Consider the following 21,977-nt stretch of genomic DNA (forward strand, 5'->3'; position numbering starts at 1 on the left):
CACAGAGAGAGAGAGAGGGAAACACAGCTGTTTCATCCACCCAAGCTACAATGAGTCACACACACACACACACACTCCTGCTCCCATTAACTACTTCCTGTGGCTCACATCAGCAGTCAACGTGGAGGATGGAGGAGAATTCAAAAACACACTGGCTCAGGAAGAGATCTCACATTCAAACACCTTTATCCCCTGAAACAGTGGAATGCACTGATTACAGTGGAAGGAAAAAACTATCAAATGGCTTATAGCATGCCACTCTTCTCCATACAGCAATACAAGTAGGCAGAGTGCCATTAGGTGGAGGCTATTGATAATGAAAAATGTATATCAAAACCGCACTGACAAAGCCATTGTAATAACATTGTAATAACCTTTCTAGTCGACGATGTGGAATAGTTACTGACTGTCAGTAATCATTTAACTATTGCAGAAATTCTATCCAGCAGCATTAGGAGCAAAATGACAACTAAGCATCTGCTAGAAAAGACAGAACTGTCTTGCTCGTCTTGCAAGCCTTGGTTCTCAGCAGACAGTCTGAGGTGAGCTCACTTCAACAATGCTCTCCAGTAGCTGTGATGTAACCTCCAGCTTGGCAGTCCGTCAGGGCTGGGCCAGGTAATGCTCTGGACTCTCAGATAATGGCCCAGGCCATCAGACAGCAAGCAGTGAGGGAAACAGGAGAGGAGAGGATAGGGGAGGAGGGGTTAACATCCTGAGAGGAGTGACAGAGGAGCAGCAGCGTCCTGCAACACAGCCAGGAAGTAAGCCAAGTCAATACTGAGTCACTTCCTGGTCCCAGACCCACAGTTTCCACACAACTTCCACTGCTCGTGTCAAGACACAAAGGTTAAACACACACAGGTTATACACACATACATGCACACACTCACTAAATCACTGGCGTCCGCACACCCGCTCACCTGGCTACAGCATATCTTCTTTTCATACACACATCCATTGTGGTGTCATGTAGCAAAGTGGACATTTCACAACCTTCCTGAGGTTTCTCAGTCCAACATTTCCACTGGACATGGAGTTCTGTATAAGAAAAGTAGCCTGTCTCTTGCTATGCCTGACTACACTGTATGACACTGTAACCATGGATCTCTCACTCACCATCTTCCCTTGCAGGGGACGTCATGTCCTCTGTCTGGCAGGAAAACAATGCCCAGTTTCTGTGAAGGGCAGCAATGCCGTTTTTCACTCCTCTCATCTCTCCCTTCATGAAATGATAAAGTGTGTTTCCCCAACCCTTCTGCCAGTCAGCCAGCCAGCCAGCCAGCCAGTCAAGAGAAGCCTACCTTCATCAGCAGTGTGTCATATTCAGATGTAAGGGTCAATAGGGGCTGTCAGGGCAGAAGAGAGCCAAAGAAGGGATGGATGGATGTAGCGGGCCATCCTGTGTGGCGCTCATCAAAGCGGGCCCCTGGCGGAGGCCCCCTACAGAGCTGCTTCTCCCTGCCAACATGGCTGCTCTGGCAGGCTCACCTAACACAGCTGCTTCCCTGTCAGGGTCACACACAATGCCCACGGAACAATGTGAGCAGTAACACAACGGCCAATGAGGCCCACGGGCACCAGGGTTGGCACACGATACAGCAGAGAGGGGAACAGCTGGAGCTCCTAAAATGCTTCTCTCCAGGGTGGTGGAGCCACCGCTCCAGGCTGACACCAGGAAAGAGGACACCAGGAAAGAGGACACCAGGAAAGAGGACACCAGAAAAGAGAACACCAGGAAAGAGGACACCAGGAAAGAGGACACCAGGAAAGAGGACACCAGGAAAGAGGACACCAGGAAAGAGGACACCAGGAAAGAGGACACCAGAAAAGAGGACACCAGGAAAGAGGACAGGGTTAGGGGCTACACTGACAAACTATGCAAACTGCTTTTAAATGAGCATCAACCAGAATTACTGTTCTGAATTAACCCTTACATACACATTATTATACACCCCCCCCCCCCCCCTAAACAGCACATTCAATGTGCCTAGTTCCCAGAGCAGCAGAGCAGAGAGCAGAGCCTTGCTGAAGGCCAATAAATGGCCCAGTCATGTAAACACTGATAAACTCCTGTGTTTAAAAGGCCTCCTTTATGCCTAATGCATATGGAACATGAAAGGCTCTGTCTGTTAGCAGCTGCCTTACATAACTGCATGATCATCCAGCGCTCCCGGCTGGCCTAGGCTCTGGCTCTAATCTGAGGGGGTAGTCCTTGCATCTAGTCTGCCTTTATACACAGTAGACCAGTCTGCATCTCCTCCTGTAAGCCTGATTCAGTCTGATGAAGGTCCATAGACTGAAGCATCGCTATGCTTTTGGTCTGTCTAGCCTAATCCACCCATGGCCAGTACTAGGCTCCTAGATGCGTCTAGTGGGAAGGAGAGCTGAGAAGGCTGGGAAAAGGGAGAGGGAGGGTGCTCACACACACCATAACAATGACCCCAGTGTTAGGGCTACTGCTTCTGGCTTTAATGTAGCTGAGATAAGCTGGGGTCCTGCGGAGAGCAGGGAACAAAGAGATAAGATTCCCCGGTGGGGAGAAGTGACCGCAAAGCCTCTGTGTGTGTGTGTGTGTGTGTGTGTGTGTGTGTGTTGCCGTGTTGGCCCTGGCTGTGAAGACAGGGAGCTGAAAGGAGGGTGTGAGAGCGAGGAGAGCGCAGTGGATAGGGATCTTATGATAGCTGTCCTGCTTTCCACAGGATACCACTTCACTGGGCTTGGTGTTTATCCAAATGTAGACATCACTAAACAACATCAAGAACGTGTACCTTTACACAGCTTCATGTTTCCAAAACAAGAGACATCCTAAACCCTGTCATACCTTAAAGTGATTCATTGCATGGCTCTAGCATTGTCAGGGTGAGGTTTTCCTCAACACGTCTTACATTCCTCATCTCCAGACCCGGGGCCCCGGGACCATCCCCCTCCACTCCCCCTTCTGCCCTGCTCTGAAACCTGGCCAGCTGGATTCACCTCCTGTTGGCATTTACTGCAACACTTTCTACTGCACGTAGTTCCCATTCCAGCTGCCTGCAGCTCAGGTCTACAGATTGGAACAGTTCTGTATTGGGGAAAGGGCTGGGTAGAGGGCTGGGTAGAAGGCTATGGAGAGGGCTGGGTAGAGGGCTGTGGAGAGAGCTGGGTAGAGGGCTGTGGAGAGAGCTGGGTAGAGGGCTGTGGAGAGAGCTGGGTAGAGGGCTATGGAGAGGGCTGGGTAGAGGGCTGTGGAGAGAGCTGGGTAGAGGGCTGTGGAGAGAGCTGGGTAGAGGGCTGTGGAGAGAGCTGGGTAGAGGGCTGTGGAGAGAGCTGGGTAGAGGGCTGTGGAGAGAGCTGGGTAGAGGGCTGTGGAGAGAGCTGGGTAGAGGGCTGTGGAGAGAGCTGGGTAGAGGGCTATGGAGAGAGCTGGGTAGAGGGCTGGGTAGAGGGCTGTGGAGAGAGCTGGTAGAGGGCTGTGGAGAGAGCTGGGTAGAGGGCTGTGGAGAGAGCTGGGTAGAGGGCTATGGAGAGAGCTGGGTAGAGGGCTGGGGAGAGAACTGTGGAGAGAGCTGTGGAGAGAGCTGGATAGAGGGCTGTGGAGAGAGCTGGGTAGAGGGCTGTGGAGAGAGCTGGGTAGAGGGCTGTGGAGAGAGCTGGGTAGAGGGCTGTGGAGAGAGCTGGGTAGAGGGCTGTGGAGAGAGCTGGGTAGAGGGCTGTGGAGAGAGCTGGGTAGAGGGCTGGGTAGAGAACTGTGGAGAGAGCTGGGTAGAGGGCTGTGTAGAGGGCTGGGTAGAGGGCTGGGTAGAGAGCTGTGGAGAGGGCTGGGTAGAGAGCTGTGGAGAGGGCTGGGTAGAGGGCTCTGGAGAGGGCTGGGTAGAGGGCTCTGGAGAGGGCTGGGTAGAGGGCTCTGGAGAGGGCTGGGTAGAGAGCTCTGGAGAGGGCTGGGTAGAGGGCTCTGGAGAGGGCTGGGTAGAGGGCTGTGGAGAGGGCTCTGGAGAGGGAAAGGTAGAGGGCTGTGGAGAGAGCTGGGTAGAGGGCTGGGTAGAGAACTGTGGAGGGGGCTGGGTAGAGAGCTGGGTAGAGGGCTGTGTAGAGGGCTAGGTAGAGAGCTGTGTAGAGGGCTGGGTAGAGAGCTGTGGAGAGGGCTGGGTAGAGAGCTCTGGAGAGGGCTGGGTAGAGGGCTGTGGAGAGGGCTCTGGAGAGGGCAAGGTAGAGGGTTGTGGAGAGGGCAAGGTAGAGGGCTGTGGAGAGGGCTCTGGAGAGGGCTGGGTAGAGGGCTCTGGAGAGGGCTGGGTAGCGGGCTCTGGAGAGGGCTGGGTAGCGGGCTCTGAAGAGGGCTGGGTAGCGGGCTCTGGAGAGGGCAAGGGCTCTGGAGAGGGCTGAGTAGAGGGCTGGGTGAGGGCTCTGGAGAGGGCTCTGGAGAGGGCTGGGTAGGGGGCTCTGGAGAGGGCTGGGTAGGGGGCTCTGGAGAGGGCTGGGTAGGGGGCTCTGGAGAGGGCTGGGTAGGGGGCTCTGGAGGGGGCTCTGAAGAGGGCTCTGGAGAGGGCTGGGTAGGGGGCTCTGGAGAGGGCTGGGTAGGGGGCTCTGGAGAGGGCTGGGTAGGGGGCTCTGGAGAGGGCTGGGTTGGCGGCTGGGTAGAGGGCTCTGGAGAGTAGTGATCAGGTCAGTGTCCACATCACTAAGGAATTAACACTAACACAGTCATGAAAAAGGCACGACAACAACTCTCCCCCCCAGGAGGCTGAAAAGATTTGTCATGGGCCCTCAGGTCCTCAAAACGTTCTACAGCTGCACCATTGGGAGCATCTTGACTGGCTGCGTCACCACCTGGTATGGCAACTGCTTGGCATCTAAAAGCAAGCCGCTACAGAGGGTAGTGCGTACAGCCCAATAAATCACTGGGGCCCAGGTTCCGGACATCCAGGACCTCTATACCAGGCAGGGTCAGAGAAAAGGCCCTAAAAATGGTCAAAGACTCCAGCCTACCAAGTCTTAGACTGTTCTCTCAGCTACCACATGGTAAGCGGTACCGATGCACCAAGTCTGGAACCAACAGGATCCTGTACAGCTTTTACCCCCAAGCCATAAGACTGCTAAATAGTCAACCAAATAGCTACCCGGACTATCTCCATTGACCCTATAGACGGCTGGGTAGAGGGCTGGGTAGTATTACTGTACTTAATAGATCCAAAATGGGGTATAGCCTGGTGATTGTTAAATTTATGCATGACTGTATGCATGACTATAAGGAACTTTAGATGAACGCTTCTGCTGAATGGCATATATCATATATTGATTGTGTATACAGTACCAGTCAAAAGTTTGGACACACCTACTCATTCAAATGTTTTTCTTTATTTTTACTATTTTCTACATTGTAGAATAATAGTGAAGACATCAAAATTATGAAATAACACATATGGAATCATGTAGTAACCATAAAAGTGTTAAACAAATCAAAAGATACATTTTAGATTCTTCAAAGTAGCCACTCTTTGCCTTGATGACAGCTTTGCACACTATTGGCATTCTCTCAACCAGCTTCACCTGGAATGATTTTCCAACAGTCTTGAAGGAGTTCCCACAAATGCTGCGCAAATAGCCCTTACACAGCCTGGAGGTCTGCTGTGTCATTGTCCTGTTTAAAAACAAATAATAGTCCCACTAAGTGCAAACCAGATGGGATGGCATATTGCTGCAGAATGCTGTGGTCGCCATGCTGGTTAAGTGTGCCTTGAATTCTAAATAAATCACAGACAGTGTCACCAGCAAAGAACCCACACACCTCCTCCATGCTTCACAGTGGGAACCACACATGCGGAGATCATCCGTTCACCTACTCTGTCATCAAGGCAAAGGGTGGCAACATTGAAGAATCTCAAATATTATATATTTTGATTTGTTTAACACTTATTTGGATACTACATGATTCCATTTCATAGTTTTAATGACTTTAATGATGATTCTACAATCTAGAAAATAGTCCAAATAAAGCAAAAACAATCTGGAATGAGTCGGTGTCCAAACTTTTGACTAGTACTGTAAATATATTGATTATATATATACTTGAACATATTGATTGGTTGCACTGAGGCACTTGTATTGGCAAGCTCTATTGTAGCTGTGTTGTTGTTAGGCAATAAAGATGACTAACATAACAGAGTGGCATCCAGGCTGGTTAGAGAAATGGCACACACATCTTGGGTCAGGTCCCATAGTGACTAAGCATGGCCTTTGTAATCAACACACACTGTGGGGCTAACAGCACACAACCATTCAGCCCTACCATGCACAAAGACATGCAGGCGACCACACACACACACCAAAGACACCAACATGACGAATCAATGTGTGAGGTCCGTGCGGCACACTAGAAAGCAGAGTGGAAAAGAGCTTCACCACGGTAAGCCTTTGTTAAACTAACTAATCTGCCATTGATATGCTAAATCCTGTTAGAGGCAGAAAGAGAGGGAAGGGAGGGATGGACGGGGCAGATTAAAAATATGATACATTTCAATGAGTTCCAAAAACAAATAGCCTCAGAACAGACATGGAAAATCGAGTCTGACACAACTGTTCTGATTTGAATGAACAAACCCGTCAGGCTGTAGTTAGTCTCTGAGAAACCAGATTTACTTATTGTTTAACTGCAACAAATTTCAAAACACTGAATTTAAGATGCTACTGAATTTGAGAATTGATGTTGTCATAAATCACCCATCATGATTGGTGTATCTTAACATGTATAGTGATCAGTGGCACCAATGTAAAACATTCCTTCAATGTGTTAAAAGCTCAAATATTTTCTAACTCAGGGAAGGAAATGGGATGTGTAGTGCATGCTCTATGCTGGTGTGTGTGTGTATGTGTGTGCGTCTATATGTGTGTGTGTTAGCGTGTGGGGGTCCAAAGGGTATCAGTGATCAGGGCGAGAGGAGGGTGGTAACAGGGAAACCCTGTCAGAGAGGAGAGAGGGGAGCTGGCAGGGTCTGACAGATGGACACATGATTAGACTGAGGAAGGTGTGCTGTCTGACCCAGGCTGCCTTACACCTTTATGAGGCTGGCCCTGGGCCAGTCTACAGTGATGGACAGCTACAGCACAGGGTTTGGTTAACCAAACCCATGTTTCAACAAGCAACTGGTACTGCTATTTGGCTGTGTAATATGAAGGATGATACTCAAGGAGAACGTGAAAACAAATAAATCAAATTAGCTAAATATGGCTGATTCATGGCTGATTTAAGATGAAAACCTCAACCCTGTTATGGTCAATCCTGTTACTTTATTGGCACTCCTCTCTCTCTCCAGTGGTGGCAGGTAGCCTAGTGGTTAAGAGTGTTGGGTCAGTAACACAAAGGTTAAATCCCTGAGCCAGCAAGGTAGTAAAATCAACCATTCTGCCTTTGAGCAAGGCAGGAAAACCCCCAACAACACTTGCTCCCCGGGTGCCGACGACATGGACGTCAAATAAGGCAGCACCCCACACCTCTCTGATTCAGAGTTAAATGCAAAATACACATTTTGGTTGAATGCATTCAGTTGTGCAAATTAATTTCCTTCCACTAGTAACTCTGCAGCAACATACAGAGAAGTGAGATCATGTGATTCCTGTGAGGGTATAGCCTCTACACCAGGACTAAGCATTACATGGTCAATATTATTATATATATATTTGTACCTTTATTTAACTAGGCAAGTCAGTTAAGAACAATTTCTTATTTACAATGACAGCCTAGGAACAGTGGATGAACTGCCTAGTACAGGGGCAGAATGACAGATTTTTACCTTGTCAGCTCGGGGATTCGATCTAGCAACCTTTCGGTTACTGGCCCAATGCTCTAACCACTAGGCTACCAATAAGTTAGTGCCACAATCATTTCAGAACCACAGAAGACTTACAGTTAACCTTTAGTAGAATATTATTGGGTTGCTTCAGGAAAAGAGCACATTTTGTGTCCATTTGATATTTTAACTAGAAATTGTGCACCAATGTTGAATTTTAAAAGCCCGTTTAAAAGCCACCCAAAGGGCATCCAGCCAACTTGACACAACTGTGGGAAGCATTGGAGTCAACAAGGGCCAGCATCCCTGTGGAAAGCTTTCAACACCTTGTAGAGTCCATGCCCAGAGGAATTGAGGCTGTTCTAAGGGCAAAAGGAGGCCAAAAGCCTAAAAGCGGAATCTAGTTTAGCTGGAAGGAATAGGTGATTATTACATTTGGGACCTTGAATAGAGAAATCAGAGTTTAAAGTGTTGAAGAAATTGAGTCCACATTTTAAGAGCACTGATAAGAATTGGATAAGATGAGTAGCGCGAAGCTAAGAGAGGAAGAATGGAGGTGATTAATGCTGACAAAGAGGAAGAGAAACAGGAGTTGGTTTCTGTTTGACACCAGTCAGTTTCTGGAGTGTAAAGCCAGTAAACAATATTTTGTATATTTGCTGCCCAGTAATAATACATAAAGTTTTTCATTCAATTTTTTTTTTACCCCCTTTTTCTCCCCAATTTCATGGTATCCAATTGTTTTAGTAGCTACTATCTTGTCTCATCGCTACAACTCCCGTACGGGCTTGGGAGAGACGAACGTTGAAAGTCATGCGTCCTCCGATACACAACCCAACCAAGCCGCACTGCTTCTTAACACAGCGCGCATCCAACCTGGAAAGCCAGCCGCACCAATGTGTCGGAGGAAACACCGTGCACCTGGCAACCTTGGTTAGTGCGCCCGGCCCGCCACAGCTGGCGCTGCAGTACAGCGCCCTTAACCACTGCACCACCCGGGAGGCCCAATACATAAAGTCAGGAAAGGCTAATCCTCTGTGTTCTCTCTCTCTCTCTGGTGGAATGCTTTACGTACTCTTGAACTGCCATCACCCCATAAAAACGAACACATATGTTTAGCTACTGAAATGAAAAAAGACTTGGGTAGAAAAAGGAGACATTGAAACAAATACAGAAATCTGGGCAATACATTAATCTTAATGGAATTCCCTTTACCAAATAAAGTACGATAGAGAATACTCCATCTCTGAAATTCTAGTTTAAGTTTGTTAATCAGGGGAATAAAGTAAAGTTATCATCCAGGAGAGAGGACAAGGTACGGGTGATATTGAGCCCTAAATATTTAATGGAAAGGTCTCCTGCAGAATTTGTAATGCTAATTCATGAATAGGCCAAAAATGTCCTCTATGACTTTTAGCAAACACTCAAATCACATTGAGTGCAGTGTTGTAGGTTCACCAAGGTACTGAGCGCCAGAGGTGAGACCATTTTTTAAATGTATCCTTTATTTAACCAGAGAAGTCACATTGAGATTTACATCTCTTTTTCAAGTAAGCTCTGGCCACAATAAAACCCATCACAAGACTGGAGTGTGAAACGAGGTGTTTTATCTGCCATAATGCAGCCATTCATAGCTGCGTATGACATTGTTTATCAGCACAAAGAACAGCCTGGCCCTTCAACCCCAAACCGACCGACCTACCGGGAAGCACAAGATGTTATTTAGTTGTTTTCGTGGCCTGGTGAACTAAGGTGTCTTGATGAAGCCATAGAGGAAGCAGACCTTAGAATGTTGATTGTGGATGTGTCACTGTTGTCGTGTTGTGGTGGTAAGGCATTATAGATGGAGCGATTGGTCAGAGAAGGATCCGCTACAGGTTAAAGGTTCAATTCCAAATGTGACTCAGTGGCTTGAATGCAAAATGTGGAGAGGAGCAGAGCTGCATGTACTGTGTGGTTTAAGTGCAAAGGAACAAAACTATGAATCCAAGTGAGACGGAAAGTCTACGACAAAGAGGAAAATTGTTTTGATGTCAAATGCAAAACTGTTGTTTAACTTTGTGGCACATGTCACGGACCACATCAGTGGAAAATGTGCTGAATACACAGTCCAAAATCTGCACAAAGGAAAAGCTAATTGTGCTCTATGTGGCATTGGGGAATGTAATTGGAGTGTAAGATTCACATCAAGCACATTTAGTGGAAATGGCAAACTGTGTTAATTATTAAATGAAGTGTCCCGCTGTCTCCTGTGAACTGATTGCATTGGTCTTATATTAGATGATTCATATAATTGGTCATATTATAGCACACATAGCCAAGAGAGCACTAACATAAACCACATGTGGAAACAACAGTATTCATATTGAAACCCACCTCCTGGCAAAGAAACATTTGACACTTGGTTCTACTTAATATTATTGGTTATTGGACATTATACCGTATATACCGTACACCGGGGTATTGGGAAATACACATGGGATGATTTTCATATACAGTCAAACTACACTCCCGTTCAAAAGTTTGGGGTCACTTAGAAATGTCCTTGTTTTTGAAAGAAAAGCACATTTTTTGTCCATTACAATAACATCAAATTGATCAGAAATACAGTGTAGACATTGTTAATGTTGTAAATTACTATTGTAGCTGGAAACAGCTGATTTTTTATGAAATATCTACATAGGCATACAGAGGCCCATTATCAGCAACCATCACTCCTGTGTTCCAATGGCACATTGTGTTAGCTAATCTAAGTTCATCATTTTAGAAGGCTAATTTGATCATTAGAAAACCCTTTTGCAATTATGTTAGCAGAGCTGAAACCTGTTGTTCTGATTAAAGAAGCAATAAAACTGGCCTTCTTTAGACTAGCTGAGTATCTTGAGCATCAGCATTTGTGGGTTCGATTACAGGCTCAAAATGGCCAGAAACAAGTAACTTTCTTCTGATACTCATCCGTCTATTCTTGTTCTGAGAAATTAAGGCTATTCCATGAGAGAAATTGCCAAGAAACTGAAGATCTCGTACAACGCTGTGTACTACTCCCTTCACAGAACAGGACAAACTGGCTCTAACCAGAATAGAAAGAGTAGTAGGAGGCCCCGGTACACAACTGAGAAAGAGGACAAGTACATTAGAGTGTCCAGTTTGAGAAACAGATGCCTCACAAGTCCTCAACTGGCAGCTTCATTAAATAGTACCCGCAAAACACCCGTCTCAACGTCAACAGTGAAGAGGCAACTCCGGGATGCTGGCCTTCTAGGCAGAGTTATAAAGAAAAGGCAATTTCTCAGACTGGACAATAAAAATAAAAGATTAAGATGGGCAAAAGAACACAGACACTGGACAGAGGAAGATTGTAAAAAAGTGTTATGGACAGACTAATCTAAGTTTGACACAGAAAAAATGAAAAGATGCTGGAGGAATGCTTGACGCCATCTGCCAAGCATGGTGGGGAGGCAATGTGATGGTCTGGGGGTGCTTTGGTGGTGGTAAAGTGGAAGATTTGTACAGGGTAAAGGGATCTTGAAGAAGGAAGGCTATCACTCCATTTTGCAACGCCATGCCATACCCTGTGGAAGGTTGCTTAATTGAAGACAATTTCCTCCTACAACAGGACAATGATCCAAAGCAAAGCTCCAAACTATGCAAGAACTATTTAGGGAAGAAGCAGTCAGCTGGTACTCTGTCTATAATGGAGTGGCCAGTACAGTCACCGGATCTCAACCCTATTGAGCTGTTGTGGGACCAGCTTGACCGTATGGTACGTAAAGAAGTGCCCATCAAGCCAATCCAACTTGTGGGAGGTGCTTCAGGAAGCATGGGGTGAAATCTCTTCAGATTACCTCAACAAATTGACAACTAGAATGCCAAAGGTCTGCAAGGTTGTAATTGCTGCAAATGGAGGATTCTTTGACGAAAGCAAAGTTTGAAGGACACTAGAGGTCGACCGATTATGATTTTTCAACGCCGATACCAATTATTGGAGGACCAAAAAAGGCCGATACCGATTAATCGACCGATTTTTAAAAATGTATTTGTAATAATGACAATTACAACAATACTGAATGAACACTTATTTTAACTTAATAAAATACATCAATAAAATCAATTTAGCTTCAAATAAATACATGTGAAACATGTTGAATTTGATTTAAATAATGCAAAAACAAAGTGTTGGAGAAGAAAGTAAAAGTACAATATGTGCCATGTAAAAAAGCTAAAGTTTAAGTTCATTGCTCAGAACATGAGAACATATGAAAGCTGGTGGTTCCTTTTAACATGAGTCTTCAATATTCACAGGTAAGAAGTTTTAGGTTGTAGTTATTATAGGAATTATAGGACTATTTCTCTCTATACCATTTGTATTTCATTAACCTTTGACTATTGGATGTTCTTCTAGGCACTTTAGTATTGCGAGTGTAACAGTATAGCTTCCGTCCCTCTCCTCGCTCCTCCCTGGGCTCGAACCAGGAACACAACGACAACAGCCACCCTCGAAGCAGCGTTACCCATGCAGAGCAAGGGGAACAACCACTCCAAGTCTCAGAGCGAGTGACGTTTGAAACACTATTAGCGCGCACCCCGCTAACTAGCTAGCCATTTCACATCGGTTACACGAGCCTAATCTCGGGAGTTGATAGGCTTGAAGTCATAAACAGTGCAATGCCTGACGCACAACGAAGAGCTGCTGGCAAAACGCACGAAAGTGCTGTTTGAATGAATGCTTACGAGCCTGCTGCTTGCCTACCACCGCTCAGTCAAACTGCTCTATCAAATCATAGACTTAATTATAACATAATAACACACAGAAATACGAGCCTTTGGTCATTAATATGGTGGAATCCGGAAACTATCATCTCGAAAACAAGACGTTTATTCTTTCAGTGAAATACCGAACCGTTCCGTATTTTATCTAAGGGGTGGCATCCATTAGTCTAAATATTCCTGTTACATTGCACAACCTTCAATAATATGTCATAATTAGGTCAAATTCTGCCAAATTAGGCGGCCCAAACTGTTGCATATACACTGACTCTGCGTGCAATGAACGCAAGAGAAGTGACACAATTTCACCTGGTTAATATTGCCTGCTAACCTGGATTGCTTTTAGCTAAATATGCAGGTTTAAAAATATATACTTCTGTGTATTGATTTTAAGAAAGGCATTGATGTTCATGGTTAGGTCCACATTGGAGCAACGATAAGCACCGCACTGATTATATGCAACGCAGGCCACGCTAGATAAACTAGTAATATCATCAACCATTAACTAGTGATTATGATTGATAGATTTTTAGATAAGTTTAATGCTAGCTAGCAACTTACCTTGGCTTACTGCATTCACGTAACAGGCAGTCTCCTCGTGGAGTGCAATGAGAGGCAGGTGGTTAGAGCGTTGGACTAGTTAACTGTAAGTTTGCAAGATTGAATCCCCCGAGCTGACAAGGTGAAAATCTGTTGTTCTGCCCCTGAACGAGGCAGTTAACCCACCGTTCCTAGGCCGTCATTGAAAATAAGAATGTGTTCTAAACTGACTTGCCTAGTTAAATAAAGATTAAATAAAGGTGTAAAAAAAATATAGATAAAATCGGCCAAATCGGTGTCCAAAAATACCGATTTCCGATTGTTATGAAAACTTGAAATCGGACCTAATTAATCGGACATTCCGATTAATCGGTCGACCTCTAAAGGACATAATTATTATTTCAATTAATAATCATTATTTATAACCTTGTCAACATCTTGACTATATTTCCTATCCATTTTGAAACTCATTTCATGTATGCTTTCAAGAATCATTTCCAAGTGACCGCAAAATGTTGAACGGTAGTGTATATCTTCAACGTTTTTGAATACATTTGAATATTTATAGCTATTTTTAAGTAAATACCTGCAGTCAACTTCTGCAATACGTTAGGACAGGTATTCTCAAAATGGGGTACGCGTACCCCCAAACAGTCTATTTAGATTTTCCAACGGGGCTTTACATTTGGTTGAGTAGCCTCGTTTCACTGCCAAAAATAAAATTAAACCATCTAGCGAAATAACAACACAATGTCAAATACAGGTAGCCTAGTCAAATATTTAACATCCAATCACATTAACCGTTACTCTCTCACGGGAATTCAACTTGGGGATTACTCATATTGGGAGTAGTGCCTTTCCTCAGCCACAGTGTGTTATATGTGCATAAGTACTATCTCACAACTCAATGAAACCAAGCCGCATACTATTATGAGGACTTCATTCTTCCTGCTGCCGCAAATATGGCTGGGACAATGCTGGGGGAAAAGGCCAAGAACCTATACAGACAATGTCTACATCAAACAACACTGTTTCACGACGCATCAGTGACATGGTAGGAGATGTTTTGAAACAATTACTGCTTCGCATACAAGCCAGTGAATTCTATTCGTTACAGCTGGATGAGTCAACAGATGTGGCGGGCCTGGCACAGCTCCTGGTATATGTCCGTTACGTTTATGGGGGTGGGGGGTCAATTAAGGAAGACATTATCTTCTGCAAACCACTGGAAACCAGGACAACATGAGAGGATATTTTTAAAGTACTGGACAGCTTTGTGACATCAAATGGACTTTGGTGGTCAAGATGTGTTGCTATTTGTTCTGATGGCGCAAAAGCCATTACAGAGAGACATAGTGGAGTGGTAACGCGCGTGCAAGCAGTTACTTCCGGACGCCACTTGGGTACACTGCAGCATCCACCGAGAGGCTCTTGCTGCCAAAGGAATGCATAACAGTTTGAAAGACATTTTGGACACTACAGTGAAAATGGTTAACTTTGTTAAAGCAAGGCACCTGAACTTTAGTGTATTTTCTGCATTATGCAATGATATGGGCAGCGACCACGTAACGCTTTTACAACATACAGAAGTGCGCTGGTTATCAAGGAGCAATGTATTGACACTTTTTTTTAAATCTGAAAGACGAGCTTAAAGTTTTCTTTACTGACCAAAATTTTTACATGTCTGACCGCTTGCATGATGACGAGTTTCCCACGACTGGCTTATCTGTGTGAATGATCTGAATCTAGGATTACAGGGACTCTCCGCAACTATATTCAATGTGCGGGACAAAATTGAGGCTATGATTAAGAAGATGGAGCTCTTCTCTGTCTGCATTAACAAGGACAACACACAGGTATTCCATCATTGTATGATTTTTTTGTGTGCAAACGAACTCAAGCTTACGGAAAATGTCAAATGTGATTTCTGGATTGGGCTGCACTACCCTGCCTTGGCAAATCGCGCTGTTAAGACACTGATGCCCTTTGCAACCACGTACCTATGTGAGAATGGATTCTCGGCCCTCACTAGCCTGAAAACTAAATACAGGCACAGACTGTGTCTATAAAATGATTTAAGACTGAGACTCGCTCCAATACAACCCAACATTGCAGAGTTACGGGCATTCTTTAAAGCACATCCATCCATTTTTTATGAACAAATAAGGTCTTATATGTAAGATGTCTAAATAAAGAGCAAAGTTATTGATTATTATTTGTGCCCTGGTCCTATAAGAGCTCTTTGTCACTTCCCACGAGCCGGGTTGTGACAAAAACTCACACTCATTCTTATGTTTAATAAATGTATCGTAGAGTGCTTACAATGATGGCAAAAACAACAACATTTGAGAGTGCGCTGACCCTGGTGCTAGAGGGGGTATGCAGCTGGAGGTTGAATGTTTGAAGGGGTACGGGACTATAAAAAGGTTGGGAACCACTGCGTTAGGAGATAAAGCAGATCGCTTTCTTAATTTCGCCTGTCACATAAGTTTTCATTATGAAGCTTACCGTAGTTCCCCAGAACAACAGCCAGTCACGTACGTGTACGTTGTAAAGAGCACAACAGGAGAAAGCGGGAACCGGTGAGTCCATATCGTTCTATATCTATCAGTGAGTCTCTCTCTATTGTGCGGCGCGCACATGATGTGATGAAGTTACACTGGTATGAAATGTACTACTAAATGTTTGCCATCAGATATCTTAGAACTGTCTAAGATGTGCTATACTTTCCAGCTGCGCATTTGGTGACTTGTTAGTCTGATAATTAAATGGCTGAATTAATAAGGAGACGGGATGTTAGCTTTCTGCCGTGTTTGAGAAGGCAAAGAGCTCTGGATATGTTCTGTACAGCGCCCGTTTTTTCCATGTGGTTCCCACTAGCATTTTTTATCTCCTATCTTTAATTCTCCCTTCTGCTCCATGTGCACATGCTGTTCTTTCTCTCCTTCATTATCACTTGTAAATTTCCACACTCACTGAAAATGGCTACTATATATACTTGTATAACTTTATGAGCTGGATTTGCCTGTCTGCAATTAGTTTGTTTGCGCTCGTTAGCATTTAGCTAAAGGCATCCATGAGAATTCGCTATTATTTTGCTCATTTTGTTAGCATACTGATAATTGATCCCCTATGGGCTTTTTTTGCGTTTTTAGTGCCCCCCTTGTGTGCTATGCTGGTAATACCGTAAATCCCGGGATGGCAGAAAAACGGAATGACGGTATGAAAATCTGGATACTGCCCAAGCCTACTGGACACATTATACAAAGAATTTCAGGAGGAATTTGAGCAGGCATAGAGGCTGGAAGGAATATGAACAAGCTGCTCATTTTGGAGCATAAACATGGCCTATCCACGAGCACCAAAATTACAAGACAGACTAGTACACAAGTGAAAATATAACATTTCTGTTGGCAGACTACTGGTTTTAGGCATCTTAGTTCAGATCTTGATCTTGATGTTCATTACAAACCACTTGAAACGTCAATGTGTTTGGAGTGTTTTGTTGACCATAATGTGCTTTTCAGTGCTACCCCATGACTGGTCATTTACCATGTAATTTGCTTGTCTAATTTCGCTAGAACAGTCTTCTTGATCGTGTTCAAAAATAACACAACACAAACACCATCTCATTGAGCTTTCATGAAAACAAGCACAAAATTCATCCCTCTCTCTTGACAACGTTGTTGATCAGTGAGCCCCCCACCCACAATGGGGCAGCAGCCATTGTTCAGAAAGGATAGTGGTATTCATGACTGATCCATACAACACACTCGACTGCTAGCTGGATGCTACAAGCCCTGAGGACAGTGTCAAAAGTGTAGGAAAAGGTCAAGCGTCCACAATCGTTTGATGCTTTAGGAGATTTATGTCCATTTGTAAAACTAATGAGTAGGCCACACGAAGCCAAGGCGAATCTTGGGACACGTAAAGCACAGTAGCCTAGAGTAGAATGATGCTGCTTCCCTGGAGCTTGAGTATGTTGATAATCTATAGAAAATGCATCTGTCCATCTTCCTATATACAGTACATCTTGTATACTGTACATGCCGAGTCAGACCGATATATAATGCACTGCTCCCATAATCGTCTGACGAGTATGTGCCTTCCCTTACACCAAGCCCAGTAGCCAGTGGATGGAGAGAGAGCGAGGGGGGTGAGGGGGGGGTCATGCTTTCTTTCTACAGTGCATGACATAAAACTATTCGCTCCCCATTTTGCAGGCTGGAGCCAAAGAAAACACACTACAGCTGGAACAAAGGGGCAGAGAGGCAGAGGGGCAGAGAGACAGCGAGCAGCCAACTGCACAGTCCATCTGCAATAGCACTATAGTCTTCATATGGTCCACGTTTGACACATACTGCTGTTTTAGGGAGTTGGTTGGTCCTGTAACTATCAGCATCTCCCTCCCTCTCTCTCTCTCTCTTTCCCTTTGTATATCCATTACTCTCACACATTCTCATATTTACTTTTCTGCAGGCCATAGCAGCTACTTTCCACAGCAGGAAAAATAAACAAGAAGAAAATCCATCTTGGTAACAAACTGAGCCCAGTGCAAAGAGATGCGGTGGAAAGGAAATTCATGTGGCGGGGGAGTGTTGATGTTTTTTTTAGACGTTCTTCTTGCTCGAGGTTATGACCATAACGGCAGTTCCACGTGGTATGACAATTCAGATACATCTGAAAATGAATGACAGTGTAGTCCTATGGAAAAAGTGAATATTAATAGTTTTGAATGAATCAGCGCACAATAAGGTCGTTTGTATTAGTGAGAAGACCAAGAAACTAAAAGCCACACTTTTCTAACATTTCCCATGTATCTGTTAGATTTAGAATAAAAAGGCAGAACTGACACATTCAGTCTGTGGGCAAAGGTCACCATAATGACAGAGTAACTTATTGTCTGAGCAACTTTTCAGAGCGCTATACTGCACTAGCTCCTTCTTCTACAAATGTTCACAATATTTCAAGAAAAGTGTGAACACCACAACCTTATAGGTTCAGCCCACTCTGTGAGATGAGAAAAACAGAGATTGAAAACATGCCAAACCTTCATATGTAACTAATTCAGTGCTGGTGTGGCGCCCTTACCTCGAGAGCCCTGTACATACCAAGTGCTGACAAGATGAAATTACAGTGCAAACCAGGGAGCTTAGATCTAGGCCTCTCTCAAGAACCCCAGAGCAGTGCTGTCGTGAAGAGAGGCCATACACCTGTCAGCATGGACCTGCTTCCACTATCATGACAAACCGTAGGAGCTACTCCCATTACTTAATTTACATTTGGGATAATGATACTCCTCTCTTCCTGTTCATGGCAGTCTTACTGCTTTAATTTGAGACTCTTCCAAATAAAACCCATGGACCTTTAACTAACATTGTGCTCTATTACTGCCCTTTCAGCAGTGTGGATTTAGACTCAAAATTACTCAACACTAAGGAAGTGCATTGGAGATGTTGTACCCACTGTGTCTATTAAAACCTACCCTAACCAGATACCTTGGATAGATGGCGGCATTCGCGCAAAACTGAAAGCGCGAACCACCGCATTTAACCATGGAAAGATGACGGGGAATATGGCCAAATACAAACAGTGTAGTTATTCCCTCCACAAGGCAATCAAACAAGCAAAATGTCAGTATGGGGACAAAGTGGAGTCCCAATTCAACGGCTCAGACACGAGACGTACATGGCATGGTCTACAGGCAATCACGGATTACAAAAGTAAAACCAGCCACGTCATGGACACTGACGTCACGCTTCCAGACAAACTAAACACCTTCTTTGCCAGCTTTGAGGATAATACAGTGCCACTGACGTGGCCCACTACAAAGGACTGCGGGGCTCTCCCTCTCCTTCTCTGTGGGCCGACGTAAGTAAGACATTTAAACATGTTAACCCTCGCAAGGCTGCCGGCCCAGACTGCATCCCTAGCCGTGTCCTCAGAGCATGCACAGACCAGCTGGCTGGTAGGGTTACGGACATATTCAATCTCTCCCTATCCCAGTCTGCTGTCCCCACATGCTTCAAGATGGCCACCATTGTTCCTGTACCCAAGAAGGCGAAGGTAACTGAACTAAATGACTATCGCCCTGTGGCACTCACTTCTGTCATCATGAAGTGCTTTGAGAGACTTGTCAAGGATCATATCACCTCCATCTAGGGTTGCACATTTTGGGGAATATTCAGAGGAGAGACTAAAAAATAGCTTATGTCTCATCAGACTGCCATCAGACTGTTAAACAGCCGTCACTAGCACAGGGAGGCTGCTGCCTACATACAGACTTGAAATCATTGGCCACATTAATAAATAGATCACTAGTCACTTTAATAATGCCACTTTAATGTTTACATATCTTGCATTATTCATCCCACATGTAAATACTGTATTTTTATACCATCTATTGCCTATGATGCCCGGTCATCGCTCCTCCATATATTTCTATGTATATATTCTTATTCCATCCCTTTACTTAAATTTGTGTGTATTAGGTAGCTGTTGAGGAATTGTTAAGATTACTTGTTAGATATATTCGGAACTAGAAGCACAAGCATTTCGCTACACTCGCATAAACATCTGCTAAACATGTGTATGTGACTAATACAATTTGATGTTGCCTCAAGAGCAACAAGTGCTCCAGTCCTCAGTGCAGAGGAGATGGTCACTACTTGGTGGCCAGCTCCTTAACGAGTCTTTAACGAGAGCTTTCTGAGAGCTACGGTCCATTCTTTACAGATGACAGAGAGAGACTGGCTCCCTTCCTCTGGTCGTCTCGTGAGTGTATGAGCGAGTGAGTGTGTCCAGGGTCTGGGAGGAGGTGAGGAGAGGAGAGGAGGAAGGCTGAGTCACAGGATCTGAGCCCTCTCAGGAAGAGAGGAAGAGAGCAGTGTGATCTAAGCAGCTCTGCTAGGCCCTGAGCTCCGAGTTATGGGCCCATGGTGATGCTTCTGCAGCCCAGTGAAGATATACTATGAACACTCTATCCTCTCTGTCTGGGAATGACAGGGGACTAGTGCCGGCCAGGTGGGTCTGATTCTGAACACAGTGTAAATAATCGTATGAAGATTTTGCTTTAGGCAAAATTATATTGATGGTGATCCATAGCTTATCTTTGTGCTCTGTTAGCACAAAGAAACATAGGATTTGACAGGAGACGAGGAGACCATAACTCCATATCAAAGGGTTATTCCTGACCATCTTCACTGTTTATCAGTTTAAATGCTTAAAAAAACAGGAGTCTAAACAAAACACAGGAATACATGCAGACGTGAGTAAAATGAGGTCAACATTTTGTAAAAATCTATTTTGTTCATGATCACTTTCATTCACAGAGACAGACGGGAATAAAAGAAACTGCAGTGGACAGAAAATCCGTTTGGACAGAGCCAGAGCCACACAGACGACTAAATAAGCCACTGAACACACTGTACTCTTCCACTAACCGCAGGCAGCTGATTGAGGAGCAGGAGAAAACAGAGCCTGCTGTGGAAACAGGGAGAGGCTCTGGAGAGGGACTAGAGCTAAGAGCATACAGGTTGTGGAGACATTGTGACAGATCAAGCCAACTGACTGACTGGCTAGATCACTTGTGGTCGAGACAGAAGTAAACACAACATAAGTTAAACACACACGGGATCAGAGATGTTGAAAGATATTATTATTTTTGGTTTCATTTGCTTTTTAAACCTCTGTGAGATCAGATCATGTCTGCTGTTGCTCAATGTCACCATTAAAGTGTCATACATGTCCTTTATGTTCTCAATGGGTTATGGGTTTAGTGCTGCCTGGTATCGAGGCCCTGTTGCACTTCCTCTGCCACCTTGTTATCAGCCTGGTTGATCAATCAGACAAACAGGAAAGGAAAACAGTGCTGAGAAAACACCTCAGAGTGCAGCATTTCCAACCTGCCCCCCACCCCCTCTGGGATCGATTATATTGTTTCTGAGCACTAACAGTTCCCGCATTGTTACAGTGTCTCCATGACATCTGTGGACACTGACCTCCATTATTCTGCCGAGACCAGTAAATGATGGTTTAACTGTAAAGAGACACGACAAATTAACCAACCTAGGGCCAGGCCAGGCCCGACTCCTCTCTCTCTGTGGACATGAAAAGGAGTGAACTTGGCAATGGGCCAACCTGCAAGTGCCCTCATCATTGGTGATGGCTTTAATCCATTAAGTGTGCTGCTGAGGTGGCCAGGCTAGAGAGTGCAGGCAAGGTAGAATGCCTGTCCGTGCAGAGGGGGAAGTATACTGTAACTCCAAGACTAAGTGAGCAGCCGTGACATCCTTCTATAAACAGGAATATACGAACACCTGTATAAGATTTATGAGGGGACATTACTTTAATTTCTAGTTCTATATCTGTCCCCAATAATTTCACGTTGGCTGTACTAAAGGAATAGATCAGCACAATTATAAATACAAGGTAGTTTGAGGATGATTACTTTACAGAAAGCTTATTACAGTAATCTAAAACTGAAATTAAAATTAAACTAACCATGATTTTTTTGGGGGGTACACGGAAATAAAATAATTAACAAAACTGTTTGAAAAACTAAAACTATCTTTGACTCCAAAATGAAATAAAAAACTATTATGAATTAAGTTCAGTTCTATTAGTTTTTCTAAACATTGGGTAAAAATCAAATGGAGTTTTCAGTAAAATAAAATACAAATATTTTTGAAATGGATACAACTAAAAAAACTAGCAAATCAGGTCTGAAAACGAACTGGAAACTAAACTGGATTTCAAATGTAAAAACGAATAGAAAAACAGAACTATAATAACCGTGCTGTACAGTAAGTGCTTGAAAATCTATACACATGCGTATTTATTATAATCACCGTTTGAACCCTGACTATGGGGATTGGAGAAATACTAGATTATCTCTAGCAACCATTT

At 44.4% G+C, this 21,977-nt stretch overlaps 1 protein-coding gene across 3 annotated transcripts in view; it reads right to left on the bottom strand.

The window, feature by feature from the left end:
• LOC110498037 (serine/threonine-protein kinase D3) overlaps window positions 1–21,977 on the bottom strand; it is a 68,632-nt gene that overhangs the window by 30,594 nt on the left and 16,061 nt on the right. The gene's annotated exons all lie outside the window — the stretch shown is intronic.

This window comes from Oncorhynchus mykiss, chromosome 19, assembly GCF_057628025.1.
Source record: "Oncorhynchus mykiss isolate SJ-2025 chromosome 19, ASM5762802v1, whole genome shotgun sequence".
Lineage (NCBI taxonomy): Eukaryota > Metazoa > Chordata > Actinopteri > Salmoniformes > Salmonidae > Oncorhynchus > Oncorhynchus mykiss.